A 15,244-nucleotide genomic window follows, 5' to 3' on the forward strand; every position below is an offset into this window, starting at 1 on the left:
TTAAAAAGACATCGAAGCAAAACCAAATAGGAAGAATTTATGCTCCTGAGTGCTTTGGTGAAATCCTTTCAGTCGTGTTGAAGCAAGATTGAGTCTATGCTTTCCCAGTTCTGTATGTCAGGTAAAACATAGCAGGGGGCGAAATGAATTCATCTTTCTGTCTTCAAGTAAACTAAAAGCAATTTTTGTCTTCCCATGTGGTCACTTGAGGTGCTTGTCATGTTCAAGCTAATGATATCAGGCACCCTCAGGTTGTTTAAGTATTCATGAAGTAATTAAATTCTCATTAACATATAAATAAAAGAAAACTGAAAACAAGTTTAGCAGGCACCTAACATCTGTTCTAATGCTTTTAAGTATTAAAATGTGCCACACACAGAAGGAAAAGTGCATTCTGTTTTGCGAAGTATTTTGCATAGATTATTTATAGAAACTGTAATTAAACTGATTTGGCATATTAAAAAAAGTTAACAGCAGAACATTATTTAGATCATTTGTTGGTCTCTGTCACCTAAATAAGGAATTAAAAATAGATATGGGAAAAGAAAATTGGGTTTTGTTTGTCTTCCATTTCAGATAAAATTATAAGAATAACTGAAATTTATTTCCATCCTGAAACAAGATGGTTAAATTTCAGTCTACACAGGCAATCCAACCAAAAGCCCTTTTCATGGTAAATTATAAAATGGCTTGGGTGCTTGTCCAAATATGTTACTTAAATCCATAAATTTACCTTACTCACATATACAGATGATTTCCTCTTTAGTGCTTTTTATATATGGATGTCAAATGGTAAAATGAAATTGATTAAAGAAAATCTTACCTTTTGTTATTGTCTGATGTCATGTTATTTGCCACTTATACTACATTTTTTTCTTGCTATGTATTATATTTTAAAATTTCAGATATCCCATGGGGTGCCCGGGTGGCTCAGTCCATTAAGCATCCCACTTCATTTCAGGTCATAATCTCATGGTCCCTGAGTTCAAGGTCTGCATTGGGCTCTGTGCTGACAGTTCAGAGCCTGAAGCCTACTTCAGATTCTGTCTCCCTCTCCCTCTACCCTTTACCTGCTCATGCTTGGTCTCTCTCTCTCTCTCTCTCAAAAATAAATAAATATTATTTTTTTTTTTAAATTTCAGATATCCCAAACCTTTTGCTATTTCCTAATCTTCCCAAACAAATTTGCCATTCAAATAAAGTAAATTCACTTATCTTAGTTGGATTTATTAAAACCTGTATGTTCACTAATATAAGGATGAATGACAAAACAGTGTGAACAAACTCTGAATGGGAATTATAGAGGAGGGAAAGAAATTTTCCCTCTACCCTTCTAAGGTTTTGCCTGGGACCCTTGTATCAAATAAAGATTGATAGGAGAAAAACACTGCCTGCAGGGGACCAGTCGGGGAGCATAGCAACAGTCCACATGGAAATGTTAGCTTGACTATGAGGATATTGGGGACAAATAAATTTTTGGATCCAGATTCTGGGTATGTTTTAAAGATGATGGCAATGTTGTTTGGGACACAAGAAAGAGACAAGTAAAGGGAAAATCCAAGGTTATTTTTTCCTGAGAAACTTAAGGAATGGAGTCATCATTTACTGAGATTAAGACTATGGGTGGAGTAGCATTAGGGATAAGTTCTGAATGTGTTGCATTTGAATTGTTTCTTATCCAACCAAGCACATCAATCAAGTAGGCAGCTGAATATATGGGACTGTTTCAGAGGCAAGATTCAGACCAGTGATATAAAACCTGGGAGGCAGCAGAAAATTAATGGCATTTAAAGCCATTAGACTAAAGGAAATCACAAATAAAATGAATGCAAATAGAGGACAGAAGAGGCTCTAGGGCTAGGCTATTGAGCACACCAAAACTTTAAGGTCAAAGAGGTTAAAAGAAATGGCCCATGGGGTCAGAAAAAATACCAGAAGAGTGTGACTTCTCAGAAGCCACGTGAAAAACGGGTTTCGGGCAGAGGAAATAATTAACACTGCCTAAGGCCAAGTAAGGTGAGGACTGAAAATTTATGATTGAATTTTGCAACATTGAGCTCATTGTTGATTTTGATTAGAGAAGCTTTGTGGAAAGGGTTTGGGTTAATGACTGATTGAGTGGGATACGAGAAAATGTCAAGAGAGGAATTTGAAACAGGGAATGAATATAGACAACTGGGGATTAGGTTTTAAAATGTAATATATTAACACGTCTGTTTTGTGTAAATCATGTGATCTGCATAGAGAAGAACTTAGGTCACAACCGCTTGCCTAAGTAGAGCCCCTGGTGGTCCCAGTACCGCCGGCAACAGCTGTGCCTTAAACAGAAAATTGAAAATTTACATTTATGGACTCCAAACCATGAGTGAAAACAGCTTCTTTATTTTAGCATAGCAATCCATTTCTCCTTTTCGCCCTTTGAGCCATGACTTTTTCCTCCTTTCTTTTCAATGTCTTTAGTACACAATTCCCTGGGTTAAATCCTTCCAGACGAAATATCTAACAGCTTGTTTTCCTGAATGGGCCTGAATGTTATCATTGATAATTGTGGTTTTCATCTTCATACCTTGCTTATGTTTCCTTTTTTCTAGAATATTCTTGTAGTTTTGTTTTCACTTCTAAATTTAAATTTTAGAGTACCTTTAAGGAATCTGTTACTCTATTTTTGTGTTTGTGATGGTTTTCCTGGTAACACCACACAGGTCACGTGGACATTTCCTTCTCCAAACTTGAAAGACAGTCATTAGTTGAAATGTATAACACAACAGTCACACTGTATACATATTAGCTACTTTCTCCAGGAAATTATTGTTATCAGATAATAAGATCTTGTACCATATAAAATAGCTTATGTAAGATAGCTAACAGTTGGTATATCCCAATTTGCTTTAGACTGTCATCTCAAGGTTTTTAGTAATTCAAAGACATTATGTGATGATATTTGTCCAATCTCAAATGAAATATTCTCCCTGGAGTTTTCTTCTTCTGAGATACTAATAAGAAATTCTGTCAAGATAGTATTTTCCTTTACTGCATTAAGTCTAATCAATTTAGCTATGTCTGATCAATAAATATTATTTTTTCCTAAAAGTCTTTAAGGGAATAAATTGACTGATAGTTATTTCTTTCTTATCTGGGCAGTCTCCATGATATACCCACTGGATTCCTACATAGCCACTCTCTGCCTTTCCCTTACCAGGGAAATGTAAGAAATTAAATATTTTATAGACAATACCCAAGAATGGAGGGTGACTTGAGAAAACTAAATGCTGGTCTTCCTACTGCCTACCCACTGTACACCAGCAAGCTTAATTTGATGTGAACATGTGACGATTGTTATGGGCAGTTTGCAAAGTGATCTTTCCCCAAAGTCTCAAATATTTAGGTGGGAGAAACCCTGTGTCATAAGAAATGCTCCAACCCATCTAACAAGTCTCTTACCTTAGGACCAAAACTCATAGACAGGTCAGGCTGTGATTCAGATCACTATTTCTAAATTCTCTTTTTTCTCCTCCCTATAATCTCTATGATCCAAAATAAAGGGAAGTCTCAATTTGCATTCTTTTTGACTTCTTTTAGACGAAACTGCATAGTTAGCCCAGTCAGTCATTTGATAAACTCAAGAGAAAATTTTGTGGTCAAAAAACTTAACTTTGAGAGTGATGATTTATTTATTAGTGGCTTTTTCCCACCCCTACTCCCTAAACAACTGGTTCTCTACCATAAATAATTTTGCCCTCTGAGGATACTTGATAATGTCTGGAGACATTTTGATTGTCACAATTTGGGGGATATTATGGGTATTTGCTGATAAATTTTCTTCAATGCACAGGATATCCCTCAATAGCAAAGAATCATCCAGCAAAAATGTCAATAGTGTTGAGGTTGAAAAACCTTTTCTAGATACTATTACCTTCTCTTAAGATTAACAAATACATTAATGCATAATGATAACCTTTTTTACTTAATGGATAATAAGATACATTATTTGTTTTTTATTTATGTATGTATAATTTATGCATTTTTGTCTAATATAGCTGAAACATGGATGTATCAGAGTGATTATAATGTACTACTCTTTTTGGACAACCAGTGTCTTAATTTGCAATATAATTCAGTAAATATTTACTACACATTTATTTTGTGTAACTATTCCTGGAGGAACCAAATACATGCATGTCTAAATGAAAGCTTCCTTCAATTTAAGGGATAAAAACCAGTGAGACCTAATCCAATAAGAACTATAATTAAGGTTTTAAAAAAATTCTTTGAAAGGAGAGGGGAGCAAAAGATTCATTCTTGCTGGGAAGTTATGGAAAGGTCTTATTCAAGCAGTAAGATTTAAGCATCCTGGAAAATAATGTGAAAGTATTCAAGAAAAAGAACATGTTGACAAATGCAGCAATCTAAATTCCACGGTAAAGATGAGTTAATTCTAATCATCTTAACTCATTTAATATGCTTCATATGAGAAGTGAGGATTAGAAGAGATTTAAAGGATATTTTAAAAAGGTAAATTGTCATCTGGGTATTGGAGATTGTCTTCAAGCATATGTTTGCACATGAAAATATGCATGGAAAATGGAAGCAAACTTGGACATGCATAGAAATGGAATATTTGAATTTCAGACTGGTTGTTTTACATGTGGTACACTAATAAGTATTCCTCTTGCATTTTCTTTGGAAGAGCAAATTGAAAGCATTTGTCTAATCAACAAAATAGGTACATCTTCCATCTTGTATTTTCTTGTAGACCAAGAATTTGATTTAATCACAGATTAGTAAGCTGTGTTTGGTTCTATCCATACGTAAGTCTGATTTTATGGTCTTTGGAAACTTTTTGTTAAGATATTGCTTACTTTATACAGTGAAACTACAAAGATACAGCTAAAATAATTCATTTATACAAACTAGTGTTTCTATATTGTAAACTTTGAAAAGCAGGGTAAAAGGAAAATGTTTTCTTTTTGTATTGTTAAAGGCCAGTAGAACCCCATTAGCAATTGTCTCAAAGGTCAACAGGCTGTGTCCATAAACGCAAATTTCAATTATCTTTGACACACTCAGCAATTGTCAATATATAAAATTATTTTATATATTATGCTTCACTATTCAAACTAAAAACAAAACACAACAAAAACAAAACAGGCACTTGTAATGTTCATCCATTAGATTCTTCCTAGATAGGAGAACCTATAAGCTAATTTTAGCCTTGAGGAAAATTTTAAGGCATATTTGTTTATTTTGTATTATATAATTTGAGACAAAAAATTGCTTATCAACTTTAGTTTGCAATCTGAAAATTTTAACATTAACACTATTGTATTTGTTATTTCAATGATCTGTTTTCAAAATTGTTGAATCAGCTTTTGAATACTGAGATTTGTAATATTAATATTAAAAGTGATGCTAAATAAATTTAATCATGTCCACATGAAAATATGTTATTACAGTTAAATGCTACATGAATTAAAATCTGTATCCTTTAAGCAACTTTACTGAAGAAAACATTTTAATAATAACCACTAGTTTGTGTATACCTAACATAAACTTCATATTGATTTAAATGATTTTAGCACAAAATATTTGGCAAGATCAGAAAACAGTCATCTCTGAATGTCTATATAAATCTTCTAGGCTCCAGAGAAAGATATTTATAATTTTGAGATATCAGTTTCTGGGACAATCAGGATGATATTTTCTCAAGTATGTGTGACTTGTGACACCCAAGACATTTCTACATATGACTGGCAGAGTTGGCTCATTCCTAGCCAATCCATTTATTCTGATATTCAGTGATAAATACTGAACACAGTAACTGAATTACTCAAGTATATATGTTACCCGTTCATGACAGAAATTAACAGATGTGTCCATGATGTGGACATTTGTTCTACCCATATACTGTGACTGATGTTGCCATTAAAGACACACTAGCTTTTCAGGTCACCAGGTGAACATTTCATATTTATGTATAGAATCAAGAGTTCCTGAAAATAAAAACTATACCATGAAAACAATGCAACATCTCTGGAAGCAGACTAGTTCTTTAATGAGTAGAATATTTTTAAGCATTTTTTTTTTTTTTGCAACAGTAAAGGTGAAGTAGCAAATAGTGTAAAAATTAGCCTTAGTAGTTTAAAATAATTAACTTCGAACCAAATGGTAACTTTGAGCCCTGTGAGTACCAGCCTCAATGGAGTGGCTCAGTAGTAATTATGTACCATTTTAGCACAAGACTTAAGAAAGTCATTTTAAATGAAATTGATCATAGTCATAAAGTAGATGGGAAAAAAGGGATTTGAACTTTTAGTCTTAGTGACTTTCCATTAAAAGCAGAAGACCTTTTACAATAAAGGCTTTCTTATTTGCCATTTATAGAGGATCAAATACTCTCTTCCTACTTACTGTCTTACTATTAGGCCTTGTTATTGGAATATGGTTTTCATGAACATTTCAGAGCATGAACTCTGCAGGTTCTCCATTATCAGGCATGTTTGCTAGAAACATGAATAAGACAACTCGAGTTTTCAGCATTAGAGCTCATGTGGTCATTCAAATTTGAGGAGGTCTTCATTTCAGACTAGAACTTCCCAGCTGACAGAACTGAGTACTTACTTATAGACTAGGTTAGAGTGTGAAAAGGGGGCATTTTCCTTTCTATTATGTATAAATTTGAAAAGCAGTAAAAGATATTTTATCTTCCTGGCTAATTTTATAGTTCCTAAAACAAATAATATTTTGTCATTTAAAATGTGTGTATGCATAAATATGCAAACATATATACACATGCATATATATACATACTCACGTATGTATGTACACAAATATGCATGGAGTATATTAGGGATAATTGTGATACTAAATAGATGTTTCTGTTTTGTTCTCATTCAAAGCCCTTTATTTGAGTAAGATGGAATGGATCTATTGAATTTTCACATGTTCTCTTCTTATCCACAAATTTTTCAGAGAAACCATCTATGTTATGCTCAAGTATCACCCATAGCTTCAGACAGGAAACATAAATTGCACATAACTTATACATGTTATCTAACCAAAGCACTAATGTTACTGTTTTTCCAAATAAAGTATTATAATTTGGGCCCACCTCTAAATAATAAGTGACTTACAATGAATAAAATGGCACATACATAACATGCTTAAAATATATTTAAATTATTTTATTTTTTATTATTTTAGTCATCAAACTAAGCATGTAAGCACAATTTAAAATAGCATTTCTATAAATGATATTTCTTTAGAATATTTTTTCAGAGATGTATGGAAATAGTATCAGAATACCATTGCCTCAAGCTTGTATTTTCTTATGACAACTTCAGAGTTGAGTAAATTTTAATGAACACAAATAATAATACCCATACAATAAAATAAATTAAAAGATATCTGGCTCAAAGCAGTTACCTTAAATTTAAGTGCATTTTCTTAGAATACTAGAAAAATAAAGCTCAGAATTGGTTGCAAATAATTTAATTTGTAGTTCATGAAAGGCAAATTATATTTTCCTTTATAAGTTTTTGCTTTTCCTGAGTGTTTACTTTTTCTATATAAGAATATATGTTAAATATATTAAAGATACATTTAAAAAATGGTTGGCATTTATTACTACACTTTTAAAAGTAAGTCTTTCATAGTTAAAATAATCTGCAAGTCTATTGGGCTTTCACTGTATAAAGTTCTACTAGAGGCCAGAACATTCATTGACTAAAATTCATGAAATTATGTATAGGCTTGAATCTTACTGGCTTCTCTGTGACTCTATAAGTAACACATATTGCAGGTAAATGTATGCTATACTATTCATCTATATAAGTCAGTATAATTTGCGGTTAATTGCAGAAGTCTAAAGTGAGTTAAGTGGGTACAAAAGCTTGTTCCATCACACATTAGCTCTTTATAAGCATTTACCTGCAAACATGGAAAAAGAAAAGGGTAAGATTATATTGTCTCCTAAACAAAACACTCTTATTACATATATCCATCGCCACATTGAGAAAAAGGAAGCTAGAAAACTAGTTCTTAATGTTGACTAGCTGTATACAAAACTGAAAATTATATTACTAGAAGAGAGAGAATATTGGAAGACACCAAGTATTTCAATATTCATATTTCTAAGTAACATGCTTATGGTCTTAATTTTAATTTTATGCATTGTGTATTTATTTTTATTTATGCAAGATGAGCATTTAGGTCTCTAGCATATCACCCTTTTCCATTCTCCCACAATCTTTCCAAAACAGTGAAATTATACAGTTTGTTTGCATCAATAATCAGTATGTGGGTTACTACAATAATGCAAACATTATCCCTATGTGAGCAATATCAGAGATGAAAGTCTTTCTTTCACACTTTATTTTCCTGGACTTGATAAGTCACTCTCTGTGTGCTTACTTAGCACAATTACTCTAATCAGTCACCCTCAAGTTCTCCAAACAAAATGTGAATGTCAGTTATTCTGTCAATTTCATCTATAAGAGGACATGCTCCTAGAGTAATCAGTCCTTTTGCTGCAGTCAGGAGTGACTGCATTCCAGGTCTTCAGCATAGAAATCATGTAATATCTACTTGATCATCCTATTGGGAATCTGCTCAAATCTTCACAATATGGATCTTTTGTTCTCAGGATCTCAGGAGTTTTCTCTGTTGCTTTATTTCCTACTGTGGTGAAGCAGCTTCTTGAGAATGTGCCTGTGTGTTTACATGTCTAAATATGAGACCTTGTTTATTTTAAAGTGTCTCCATTTATTTTTAATAGTGATTGAATATTTAACTAGCTATAAAATGCATAGGATAATATTTTACTCTGATTTAGGAATAGTATCAACATTTGGAAAGTGAAATTTTATTCTTTATTGAGTCTTTGTTTAGACTCTCTCGCTTTATATATATATGTGTGTGTATATATATATATATACATATATATATATATAAATNCTTAAATTCTGAAATTTCAATTGATTGGCTTTAATGTAAATATTTTAGTCATATAAGTGTTGAAAATATATATTAAGGAGAAAAAAAAAACATGTGATAAACTAGGGGAAAAACTGGCAAGCAACTATCCACAAAAGGATAGACTCAGTCATGATAAAAATCAAGATGTTTCAAGTCTTATATAACACATTATTCTTTTGGGATTTAAACTTCTCTAGTTTATAGAACAAGATGGATGGTGTCCCATTCTTTTTTAAAAATATCATCATATTAGTATCAAAAAGCTTGCATCTTAAACCTATATATTGAAGTACTAAAACACCAATGTTAATGAATCATCTTCAGCATGATATAAAAATTATAAGTCATTGAGTACTAACTAGTAAGCAGATTGCAAATAAGGTGATACATTAAATAAATACTCCTTTAATAGATGTAGAGTAGATCATTTGATGAATTTCACCAAAGATTAAAACTCCTAATAAGGTGATCGATCATCTTGGCAATCACACTTTCTCTAGTAATCTGAGGAACTCTAAGAATTTTAGCTTGTTTGATCTGTATCTTCAGTATAATAAAAACATATATTTATTCAAAATCAACACAGACCATCACATTTAGTTTTGAAGCTTTCAAGAAATTTCCATTAAAATCCAAGTAGTATGGCCTTTCTAAACATGACCTCAAAGTTAGAAAGTTTTAATTAAATTGAGTGATAGTGTTGACTGCTATGGCAGACACCATTGGTTGCTTGCTCAAAGCTTTTTGTCCCCACTATTTCAAATCTCATTATTAGATATTCCTTGGAATGCACATCTTAGTCACTGAGACCAAGAAGCAGCCTGATGTGAGGCTTGAATTCAAGAACAGAGATCATGACTTGACCTGAAGTCAGATGCTTAACCAATTGAGCCAGCAGGCACTCCCTGAACATTTTTATGTTTACAGAAGTGTGCCATAATAAAGATGGATTAATCTTGTCAGAATGCTCCTGCCACCACTGCTAAACTCCCAGATTTTTTTTTTTTTAAATGTTTTATTTATTTCTAGGAGAGAGAGACAGCGTGAGCAGGGGAGGGTCAGAGAGAGAGGGAGTCACAGACTGAAACAGCCTCCAGGCTCCGAGCTGGCAGTCAGGAGAGAGCCCGACGCGGGGCTCGAACCCACGAACCGCGAGATCATGACCTAAGCGAAAGTCGGAAAGTCGGACGCTTAACCGACTAAGCCACCCAGGCTCCCCTAAACTCCCAGATTTTGCTGGAAAATATCATCACCAATGTTTGCTATTACTGCTTTTAGAAACAATGACTAATACTGTTGCTAAAGAATAGGGATATGAAACATTTTAAGCCTATCAATTTTTTTTTACATTTTTTAATGTTTATTTTTGAGAGAGAAAGAGAGAGAGCGAGCACGTGGTGGAAGGGCAGAGAGAGGAAGACACAGAATCTGAAGCAGGCTCCAGGCTCTGAGCTGCCAGCACAAAGCCCTATGTGGGACTTGAACTCATGAACCACGAGATAATGACCTGAGCTGAAGTCGGATGCCTAACCCACTGAGCCACCCAAGTGCCCCTCAATTGTGTGTGTGTGTGTGTTTCTTTTAATCATTCTTACAAATAGAATAGAAAGTCCAAGTCCGTTAGCAAAGTTGGTAATTTTCTATAAATGGAACCACTCAGGTTACTTTGTGTGTTTTCTAATATTTGGAGTTGCTTAACATTTTTAAACCAATTAGTAAGTGGATATATTGTCACCTCATTATGATTTAAACATTTTTATTTCCATGATGACTAATGCTATTGAACAATTTTTCACATTCTTCCTCATCATTTTCATATATTTTCTTTTGTAAAATGTTTGTTTTGCTCATTTTATTGAGTTGTCTTTCATAATTGAGTTGCAATAGTTCTTAATATGTTTTGGCTCTAAGTACTCTTCCAGTTTTTAGAATATCTTCATTTCTTTAATGGTTTCTTTTAACAAGAAAAAGGTTGTAATTTTTGGTTAAGTCTAATCTATCCTTTTTTTTCCCCCTTTTATAGGTATTTCTTTCTTTGACTGGTTTAAGAAGTACTTACCTACCCAGAAGTCATAAACATATTTTCTGAAACATTATGCTTTTGGTTTTTACATTTATGACTGATTTATCTAAAATTGATTTTTTATTTCTGTGCAGTGTGAAGTAGAAGGTGTCCCCACCCCTCATATTGATGTTGTAGCACCATTTGGTGAACAGATTTTCTGTCCCCCAGTGATTGCTTGGCATCCTTGAAAATTATTGGACCATCTATATGTAGGTTTATTTCTATACTTCTCTACTGCTCCATTGATCAAGTTGTCTATCCTTTTGGCCAGACCATACTATACAAATTACTGTAGCATTATAAAAAATCTTGGATTCCTTCATTTTTGTTCATTTCTCCCAATTGTTTTGGATATTCTTGACACTTTGTCCATTAAAATAAGTTTCAAAATCACCTTTTTGACTTTTAGAAACCGATCCAGCTTGTATTGTGACTGAGATTACATTTATGTTATAATTCAATTTTGGAAGAATCAATATCTTAACAATATGAGTCCTATAATTCATGTTATACACTGTGTTAGTTTATTACTACTAGGATTTTTTAAGTATAATAAAAGTTATTAAATCTAAAAAAATAATATATTGCACTAAGCTATTTGTATAAAGATAAGTACTGAAGTATTATTCATAATATTTATAGCCTAGCACCAACTAAAATCAATAGTAGGAAAAAAAATCAATAGTAGAATGTTTAACTTTGTTTCAAACATTGATATTATGGAATAATATCAATGTGCCACATGATGGTATTAGAATAATTTTGTGCAAAAATAGGGTCATGATATATTCATATGAAAAAATACATGAAGTAAAACAATATACTATGTACACTAGGACCTAATTTTTATAAACACATATAACTGTTGACTACCTACCAAAATATGACTCACTTTGATGTTTAGCTTCTGTTTTTTTCCCCCCCTATTATATGCATTTTGTATATTATAAATTCTTTTGAGGCACCTGGGTGGTTCAGTTGGCTAGGCATCTGACTTTGGCTCAGGTCATAATCTTATGGTTTGTGAGCTCTAGCTCCACATTGGGCTCTGTGCAGACAGCTCAGAGCCTGGAGCCTGCTTGAGATTCTGGGTCTCCCTCTCTCTCTGCCCCTCCCCTACTCACACTCTGTTTCTGTTTCTCTCTCTCAAAAATAAATAAACATTAAAAAAAACCAATAAATACTTTCAAATTAAAAGTATTTTTACTTTGCAAAAAGAAGTTATATTAGTGCATACATTTCTAGTCACCTGTTTGCAAACTTTTTAACCTACAATTTCTAATAGAATAAAACTATAAACTCCCTAAAATGTTAAGCACACCTCCCACATATATTTCAGTTTCATCTGTTGAATGAAACCTACACATCTCATGTACAATAGGTGACAGCAGTTTTCTAAATTAGCTACATACTTATAGATCTGCACAACTTTCTATACTTTCTATTTGTAAATAATTTTATATGAAAAACTATATTCATATATATGCAGATAATCATGTTTCTTTTGAAACACCACTTTCTGTCACCTGGCAGAATTAATGGCTTCCATTGCCTTTCATAGCATGAAAGAGCCATGTGACATCAGTTATGCATAAGAATTGCAGACACCTTTTCAGGCCCAACTGAGTTTTGAGATTGTTATTATTTGAGATTATTATTTGCAGCAGCAAAGCCAACAAAGTTAAGTATTTTAGTTGTTGGACCACCTAGTGTTCTGGAGATAGGATGGCTCACACTGTTCTACTGATCTAAGGCTGGGTTTGACTGATTGATTGATTGATTTTTTAGTAGGCACCACAAAAGGATAAAGAGAGGAACAGAAGTAATAATATCAGGAAGAGAGTAGTTTTAATATTGGGTCATAAGAATGAGTTCAGGAGAAAGTAGAAGAGAAGGTTTAACTAAAGATATTAGAAGGGTCAAAAAGTATGGAGAGTTTAGTGTGATAAAGGAAGACGGGTTTTGCCCAGAGTAAGAAATTTCAATTTAAAATTTCAGAGATGAAGCCTTATAGAGGATGCTGACAATCAACTTGTATAGATGGGAGTACGTGTCTGAAATAAAGTGAGCATGGGGTGCCTGGGTGGCTCAGTTGGTTAAGCGTCTGACTTTGGCTCAGGTCATGATCTCACAGTTTGTGAGTTACAGCCCTGCATGGGCCTCTACGCTGACCACTCAGAGCCTGGAGCCTGCTTCGGGTTCTCTGTCTCCCTCTCTCTCTCTGCCCCTCCTCCACTTTCTCTTTCTCAAAAATAAACATTAAAAATATTAATAAAAAATAAAGAAAGTGAGCATGAACATTTGTACATAATAAGGATTTAAGAATTTGGATAATAGTCATCTGTGTGAATACTGCAGTCATTTGAATTATTTAAACATTGGAGGCCAGTCAGAGGTGGACAGAAGGAATCATAAGGAAGTTATGTTGTGGGAATAGTTGAATTGCACGATCCTAAAGGACAGAAGACATTTTTACATATTGTTAGAGGCATCACTGTGCAGAAGGATCCATGAGGTAGGAGCATGCTCTTCCCAGCTCAGATCATCTCAGATGCTAAAATATGAGGGAAGAAGGAAAATAAAATATAGCTCTTTAAGAAAGCTGCAGAAAAGATGAGACTTGTTTTGATCTGAATTTCAGAAAGACAGCAATAAGGGGTTATTCAGAGAAAATTATGATAATGTATGGGAGTTTTGTTTATTTCTTTTTACCTATGGAATAGGATTCTAAAAAAACATAGTGAGTTTGGAAGGAGGGAAAATATCAGTTAAGTATTGCCTCAGCTGCACAAAGTAGATAACAGATAAAAGTAGCTTAAAAAAATAACAGGTTTTTGCTTTTTTAAAAAAATCTACAAAGAATGTCAGGCTAGGAAGTCCTGGGATAGGTCATTCGCTTCATGAGGTCACCATTTTCACAGACTTCTATCTCCTTGCTCCACCATCCATAGTGACTGCTATAATCTTCATGGTCACCTGCCTCAAACTGACCTTCAGCTTTATATTACAGACTATAAACAGTAGACTAATAAGGAAATAACAAGAAGAAAAGGATAATGACTACATCAGAAAGTAAAATATGCTTAAATGTTTCAGTGGGCTTCCACTGACCTAAGAAAACACTGCAGTGTCAAGGGAGGCTGGGAAATGTGGTTTTGTTTTATTTTATTGTATTATTTTATTTTATTTTATTTATTTTTGTCTTGCCTTGTTTTGTTTTGTTTTAATTTTATTTTTAATTTTTCTAACAAGGCCCATTGCCATTTTAATGAAATCAAGAATGCCTACACCTAACTCTATCTTTTGTACCTGTTTATATTTTCATTTTAAGTTTTTTTTCCCACCAAACTTAAATATTTCATTACTGAAACTGATGATTCTTTGTTTCCTACCACCATCCCCAAGAACAGAAGTAAAGTACAGGATGGGCATGAAGGTATAGTGAGGATAGAAGAGAGAGACGAGAGGAAAAATGAGATCCTTTATTTCAGCCATTGCTACAATACATGAAAAACAGAAAGTTTGGGGACAATTATTACAAGTGTTTTCTCAAAAAGAGTCACAGTGATCCTAATTTGAATTAACTACACTCTTCACATATTTAAAGTGTAAGAATTCTAATGAATGCTGTTGAGGATGGGGATGAGAGACAAAGAATTACCAGTCTCAGTATATGAAATATTTAAATTTGATGGGAAAGACCCAAAAATGAAAATATAGATATCTGAGGCACCTTGGTGGCTCAGTCAGTTAAGTGTACAGCTTTGGCTCGGGTCATTATCTCACAATAAATGAGTTCAAGCCCCACATCAGGCTCTCTGCTGTCAGCACAGAGCTTGCTTTGGATCCTCTGCCCCCCCTCCTGCAGAACTTAAAAAAACTTGCAGTTATCTAGGTAAGATGGAATTAAGTCTAAGCATCTTGTCTCCCCTTTTCCACCATCCCCTATTATTTTAGATGATTTACTCAAAGCCATAGCATAAACATGAGAACTTAGCAGAGGACTGTACAATGCTTAAATAATAATAAAAAAAAAATGATATGGAAAAAATTTTATAATATATTGTTAAATGATAAAAGACTATTACAAAAAAAAGACTTTTACAAAAGTATGTGAACATTCTAATTCTTCCTCTACCTTCTGTAACCCATATTTTGAAGGATATTTACCCAACTATTGAAAATGGTTATACCTGGGTGGTAGAA

The 15,244-nt window shown here is 33.3% G+C and overlaps 1 long non-coding RNA gene across 1 annotated transcript in view; it reads right to left on the reverse strand.

Annotated features, from left to right (window-relative positions):
• The window catches only part of LOC144236533 (uncharacterized), a 303,659-nt gene that overhangs the window by 283,103 nt on the left and 5,312 nt on the right, over nucleotides 1-15,244 (reverse strand). The window lies entirely within an intron of this gene.

Source organism: Crocuta crocuta, unplaced genomic scaffold, assembly GCF_008692635.1.
Source record: "Crocuta crocuta isolate KB4526 unplaced genomic scaffold, BGI_CrCroc_1.0 scaffold435, whole genome shotgun sequence".
Taxonomy (NCBI): domain Eukaryota; kingdom Metazoa; phylum Chordata; class Mammalia; order Carnivora; family Hyaenidae; genus Crocuta; species Crocuta crocuta.